The following is a 7168-nucleotide window of genomic DNA, read 5'->3' on the forward strand; positions in this document are numbered from 1 at the left end:
TGTAACCCTAACAATTAGAAGGATTTTTGGGACAGCGTTACCCCCTAACACAAAAATATAGAGTGTATTTTATTGTAAGCTGTGTATATTCTCCCTTCTTTTCTCTTAATCAGTCTTTTAAACGTTTATTGGTTGGATTATAGTTAGCTCCTTTGTAGTTGAGAATGATTGGCTTATTATCTACTGATTTTGGACCTCTCTTCCTCTTCTTTTTAAAGAAAAAGTAAGATGAAACAATAAAAGTAACGGCATGTCTGCAGAAGAGCAGCATAGCTTTCATGACATTTATTAAATCAGCTGTGAGGAGCTATGCCATTAAGGAAAAACATACAACCCCAAATATGTGTGAGGAAATGATATTGGTAGGATGTCGATCCTTAATTTTATGTTACTCAGAGTTCAACAAGCACTTACATTTAAAATTCTGAAATAAATAATCAATGTTACTTTTCGTCTCTAATGCATTTGTGATTATTTTATACTTAAATGTTCTTTCTCCTAGTATAAAAAATAATGATAAAAGCATAGGAACATAAAAAAAAAATTTCAAGTACCAACTACCCAATTCGATTTTTGTAATATTTCATTTTTGAAAATATACAGCTTCTAATGATTAAACTACAGATTTCCCTATCTTTTCATAATTCATATATAACTTTTCTACGTAAATATATATGTGGCAAAATATTTAATCTTATTTATGTATCCATAGTGTTTAATATGTAATCGTTACAGTACAGGATATGGCTTTCAAACATTTGAGTATTCTATTAAAAGTGGTTTAGTCATCTAAAGATTTATGTGTGTTAAGTCAAGGAAAACATCATTATTGTCTCTATTCTTGGTGTATTTTAATTGAAATTTCAGCATTGATGTTAATGGATAACACAAGTCTGAGATTGGAAGGTAATAACATTAGAAATATTTTTTATGAATGAACTAAACTTGAAACTGAAACTATCAACCAAACAGTTATAATAGAATATTTATTTATTTAATCATCATATATATATTTTTTTTTGACAAATAAAACATATAATATTTTTAAGATATAAGATACCAACTGTTTATTAAAAAGTTTATTCAGACAATTTTTTTATTCCTCCTTTGGTGGCTGGATCGTTGTTTGATATATATTTCCTTTTTTATATTGTCATTCACAGATGATACAAACTTCTTTTTGAAGATCTCTTAAATAAGTTTAAAAAATGAATAATTTAAAAAAAGGCATATCATGAAGAAAGACGTTTTTTCTCAGTAATTTCATCCACCCCTTCAATATTTTTTCTATGTTTGATTTATTTTTACTTACATATTGGTCAATCTTATGTAAAATTTTAACTGTATTTATTTTTCTGACACGAAGAATTAACGAATCTTAACAAAGAAGTTCAGCTATCTGTATAATCTAAAGGTTTTTTCATTATATCATCAATATTTATTCGAAGTCGCTGACATCAAAAGTAAAATGACAAATACTAATGAATCCTTAAATGGTATGAACCAATGCTGTTCTAGTCATCTTTATAAACGTTTCCTTTTTTTTTCATATTATTATTTTTCTTCAGATTACTGAATAGACTCTATTCAGTAATCTGAAGAATAAAAAAAACATTTTATATTATTGTAATGGTGTGTACAAGTTGTAATTTCATCGTCTTAAAATGAATTATTTTATTACATTATATACATAATACATATATCGCCGTAATTTATATGATAATAGCCCAAAATGACAGCACTAATAAATGGATCATACATGGAATATTCAATAATTACATGATTATCCTCCCAAGTACTGAAAATCCTTCATTTTAAAATTACTCATCTCATTTTTAGTTGCATCATGTACAACTTATTTATACAAGTTGCGACTTATACTACTGACTTATACAAGTTAGAACTAGTACACAATTTCTTTATATAATATGTAACTCCTCCCTTCTTTGACCTCAATTGACATTGAAACAAACGCACAATGATGAACAAGTACCTTTCTCTAACTATAGACTTCCTTGCCGTAAAATATTGCATTACAATATTTAATCAAAACATTTTGCATTGATTGAATTGCTCATTAATAACGTAAGAAAATCTGCACCGAACATGATCATTTCCTTTATTTCATCAAAGTATTCAATTTCTTATTAGAATGCAGATAGTATCATATATAACGACAACTTATAGTAATAATGATATAACTATATTTATTAGTAATATATAAGTTCTTTTGTTGGGATGGCTAAACATCCGTGGGGACTACGTAGCATTAAATTTATTTATTAATGCTATACATGAGTGAGCCCTCACTCATTCGTCGTCCTTGGTGAATCATTCAAGATTTTATTTTTGGAATATAAAAACTCACCTCTTTGTTATTTTTCTCATCATATACACATTATCAATTGTATTCGTATATTTTCCCTAGTATACATTACTGACTTTATTAAACAACATTGACAATGATTTAAAATTTTTCGCAAAAAAAGACTGTAGCCTGTTAATATTCGAAAGTGAATTAGTAATAAATTTGTTTGATCAATCATGTACAAGCACATACTATATCATCATAATAGCGAGTCTTAAGAATACAGAATAAATGAACACAAATCCCACTCCTTATTTAGCAAAGAGAAATAGGTTAGAATGACTCCCATGTCGATCTTCCATTCTACAATAAAGACTTTCCAGCAAGTCTTCATTGTTACTCTCTGTCTTTCATGAGCATACACTTATTTGAAAACTCTCTAGACTGTCTGGTGTGAAACCTCAAGAATGGTTTTCATGGACTTGAGGGGATTGCCCTGGGCTGTTTTCTATAACTCTTCCGGTTCCAATTAGGCGTTTTCGAAAGAGCCCTGATTCCTCATCAACGTTTCAGACTTGCTCACGGCACAGAAGGTGGTCCTGGAGACGCCCAACTGCTGGGAGTGCCCAAATGAAAATTGGCTGATCATGCTCAAGTATTTTCTCGACTTGTACGTAAAATAGAGAGCTCAGGTGTGTGCTGTTTTGTGACTAATTGTATATGCTTTAATAAATATAAACATATGAAATATTTTCAATCACTCAACCTTCATTCATTATTGAATTAGTTAGTGTTCAGATTTCAATGTACCACCCGGTAAATTTTGTCTGCTAAAAAAAAAGAATATGAAAAGAACACGGTCACACTAACAATTGATGAATGTTTAGGAGAAAAAATGAGCTGTCATGACGTTTCATTAAATTAGCTGCGTGCAGCTATGAGATGATGAAAATAGACGCATAGCAATAATATACTATGTAATTACAGAGATGTTGGTCCTCAATTCTACTTCGAGTCCAAGAAGGACTTACACTTATGACCTTGCAACAAATCATCCATCTTACTTTTTGTCTTTCATGCATTAATGATTATTTTATTAATTAAATGTTGTATAAATTATGATAACAGCTTTGGAATATAAAAAAAAAACTCTCTTTCATTGCAATTACATAAGGAGTGTGAGTTTCAATTATCATATTTTTTAACCAATTTATACATTTCTTGTTCAATGTCATTCTTTTTGTTGTTTAATATGTTGATATTTGTATTCGTAAAGATGCTTCAATCGAATTGATACAACAAAGTTGTTGACTTTTTTAGTAAAGAAATAAGGAAAAAAAAAACTTATTGAGAAACAAATTTGTAGGTACTTCAATTATCTTTTGAATTGATACAATCCCTTCTAGAATAAATAACAAAGTTGTCAAGTCCTCATAGGAAAAGTCTATTTATAATATTATAGAAACTCGTAACGTATACACCATTCTATTCTTATGTAATTACTCACTTCTAAGTGACAAAATAAAGGGGACACATGAAGGCCGACTCATTTTTGAAACTTGAGCAAATACTAGTAAAAAGAAGGGAGGGGAAAGGGGAAATCCATTCCTTTAAAGAAGAAAAAGCCAGCAAAATATAAAAAGAGATAAATTGAACATATATTGTCTTGAGAAAAAATAAATTGTTTTTCTATGTGACTCAACTACTCATAGTGTACATATTTGTATGTAGAAAATACATTTCAAGAACAAATACAAATATTGAATACTGGCTTAACAAATTGTTTTTGCATCTATGTACATTTGAAAATAACAACGCTTCAAGATTCATTAAATATAAATATATATTCTATTTGTATCCTTTTTCTTCTTTACAATATTAATTTTAACCAAATTGTCTTTTCGTTACATATCGACATTTTCCCCCTCTAATTTTTGTAAAATAATTCAATTACTTTTTTTTTAAAATATTATAGACATTACATAGATTTTCTTATTTTTCTGAGTTCACATGAAAACTGTTTCAAAAGTTTTTGAAGCTTCTACGTAAGCTTTAGATTCAATTTAGTGAATTTTGTTTATATCTATGACCAACGTTGAATTATCGATAGAAACGAACCCCAAGTCAACCAAAAACTGCAGCAGCAACAGCATCAGTAGATTGTAGATTATTATTTAATAAAATAAAATGTAATAACAAATTTTATCGATCGATTTTGATCAAACTTAGTAATAAGATTATATATGGTCACAGTAAGAGGCCATTACATTTTGAGAGTCAAAGTCAAAGGTCAAGGTCACACCAAAAAATCACCATATGCTGAGATTTTGCACTTCACTGAGTGCCCATTTCTGTTTTAATCATAAAACAACTCTCTAAATTCATTTTTGTATTATTTTAGACATACAGTTTAAATCTATGACGACATAAATTTTTACAAAACTTTAAAGAGCAGTATAACTCTCCAAATGATGCACATTTTTTTTAATATTTTCATAATCTGCGTAAAATTACGCAAATTTTAATGCATATTAGATTAATATTTCGAGATATGTCTACCTAAAATAGGAATAAAAAATGGACATACAAAGAAAAAAAAAGATGTACTTGCAAATAAATCTATAATTTAATTCCAAATAATGGTGTACTAGCAAACAGAACGAAAAAAAACCCTCTTTTTGTAAAATATTACATTAAATCTTTTTACGATTTGCCAGACAATGACAATAAAAGTATGAAAGGTATGTTGAAAGTCACTAACAATCATTCGTGATTATATTTTCGACATTTTATGGATTATCCAATCATAAGATCAAAATGATAGCAGATGATTAAAGAAGTTTAATATTTGAAACATTGGTACAGAATTCTATGATAAGATCGCACAAAATTGATTGTTTCTTTAATTTAAAAACCTTAAGTTTAAATTCTATGTATATATTAGTTATTGTAAAGATAACTAATAAAAAACAGTTTTTAATTGTTTAAGAGCAAAATTTATTTTTTAGGAAATAAACATGTAATTGTTATTTAATACTTTATAAAATAATATTATTTGTCGAAAATTTTAAAATTCCGACTTTCAGAGTAATATTGTATTATTTAAAAAAAGAATTAAATTAATTCGAATGCAAACAATAAAATAATTGAACATTAACAGGTTATAAAAACAATTTGAGTAGTTTTATTTCTCAACTTTTTTTTTGAGACACAAGTAATCGATGTAATTCCCGGCATTTTTGCTAATATGTTATAAAAGTTTTTTTGAAAATAATTTGATCCTTTATTGACTTCCATTTAACATTAGGCATGGCCACACTAGTCATCTACAAAAAAATACTTGATTAACAACAGTTAATATACCTACGGGTAAAACGGAAAGAGATTGTATGTATTTTAAAATTCTGATACTGAAATTGCAGATCTAATTTATTTTTTGAACACACAAAAAATGAAGCCAGTTCATGTTTAGAGTAAACAGTAATCCCGATCATTATAATAATGTTTGGAAGGAGATAATATTTAATGTCATGAATTTTTATTAAATTTGTTTCCTCCCAGCTGTGAGGGGAACAAAATAAAGATAAATCTCTATTTATCAATTACATAAATTACTTTGATATCATTAATTAATTCTACTCCAAGTCTCCTCAAGACTTACCATTGTAACTTCCCAACGAATCCTCAGTGTTCCTCTACGACACTCATGATCAGAAGCATAAGTTATTATGTTATTTTTATCTTAAAAATGGGAAAATAATGAATCCAGAAATAAAAAATAAAAAAAACCTCCTCATATTGGCAATAAAAAAACACTCTTTAATAATCTACTATGTTTATGGCTTACAGATATATAGAATGAAAATAATTTGTATTTTTAAATTGAATTATGAAGTGACAATATATACCCATATAAGCTGATATGTGATTATTCTTGATGGGAGTTTTAGGGGTTAAAGTCCATTGAAATAAATAAAAAATATAAAAAGTAAAAATGTTCAACTATATGTAAGAAATACAATACTTTCATTTACTTTTTACAATAATATACATACTTAATAAATTTGTAGATCAATCAATAAAAGTATTAGGTAGGGGAAAAAGTAATTTCGTATTTATTGCTTTATTTCAAGACTTTATAAGAAGTTTTACAATTATATGACTGAAGCAAAATATGCCTGATCTGTTTAATACGTTGTTGCATACGAGAATCCAACTTCATTATGCCCTTCTCGTAGAAGCCATTGTCCCTATTTGTAATAAAATTAAACAAACAATTTTCACAGAGCTCTATTGAGACCCCATTTGTACCCCTATTATTGTGTAACACAAGCCATATGAGTATTGGCCCCGTTTAGATCTCAAATTTTTATGGTTGCTTACGACGCGTTTTTCCCTTTTATGTAGTAAAAATGTAAAATATATCCATTTCTTCTTAAGAGACCTCCATATCTGACTCACTAAAATTCACGACTAAATCGGTCAAAAGCAATACTGCTGAAAAATGTTTGTATTATACACTCACACATTTACAAAGATTTACTGTATGATCCGATGTGAACAATAATCAACAAGATAAACTTATTTTCAAAAAAGGAGGGGAATACGAAATTACTTTTTCCCCAATCTAATATATTAAGCGTTTCTCTCTTTGCTAAATTGTTTCTTTTTCTATTTCGATGACAATATTTAGAAAGCTCTCAAAAAAATTTATATTGCAATATTTTTTATCTGCTCAAGACGTCCAGTACTTTTTTATTGGTATCCAATATTTCCATATTTAAATACAGACTCTAGTATAGGTTTTTATTTAAGAATTATATAAATACATATATCTTTATATATTTAAATAGCTTTTCA

This window comes from Lepeophtheirus salmonis, chromosome 14, assembly GCF_016086655.4.
Source record: "Lepeophtheirus salmonis chromosome 14, UVic_Lsal_1.4, whole genome shotgun sequence".
NCBI lineage: Eukaryota > Metazoa > Arthropoda > Copepoda > Siphonostomatoida > Caligidae > Lepeophtheirus > Lepeophtheirus salmonis.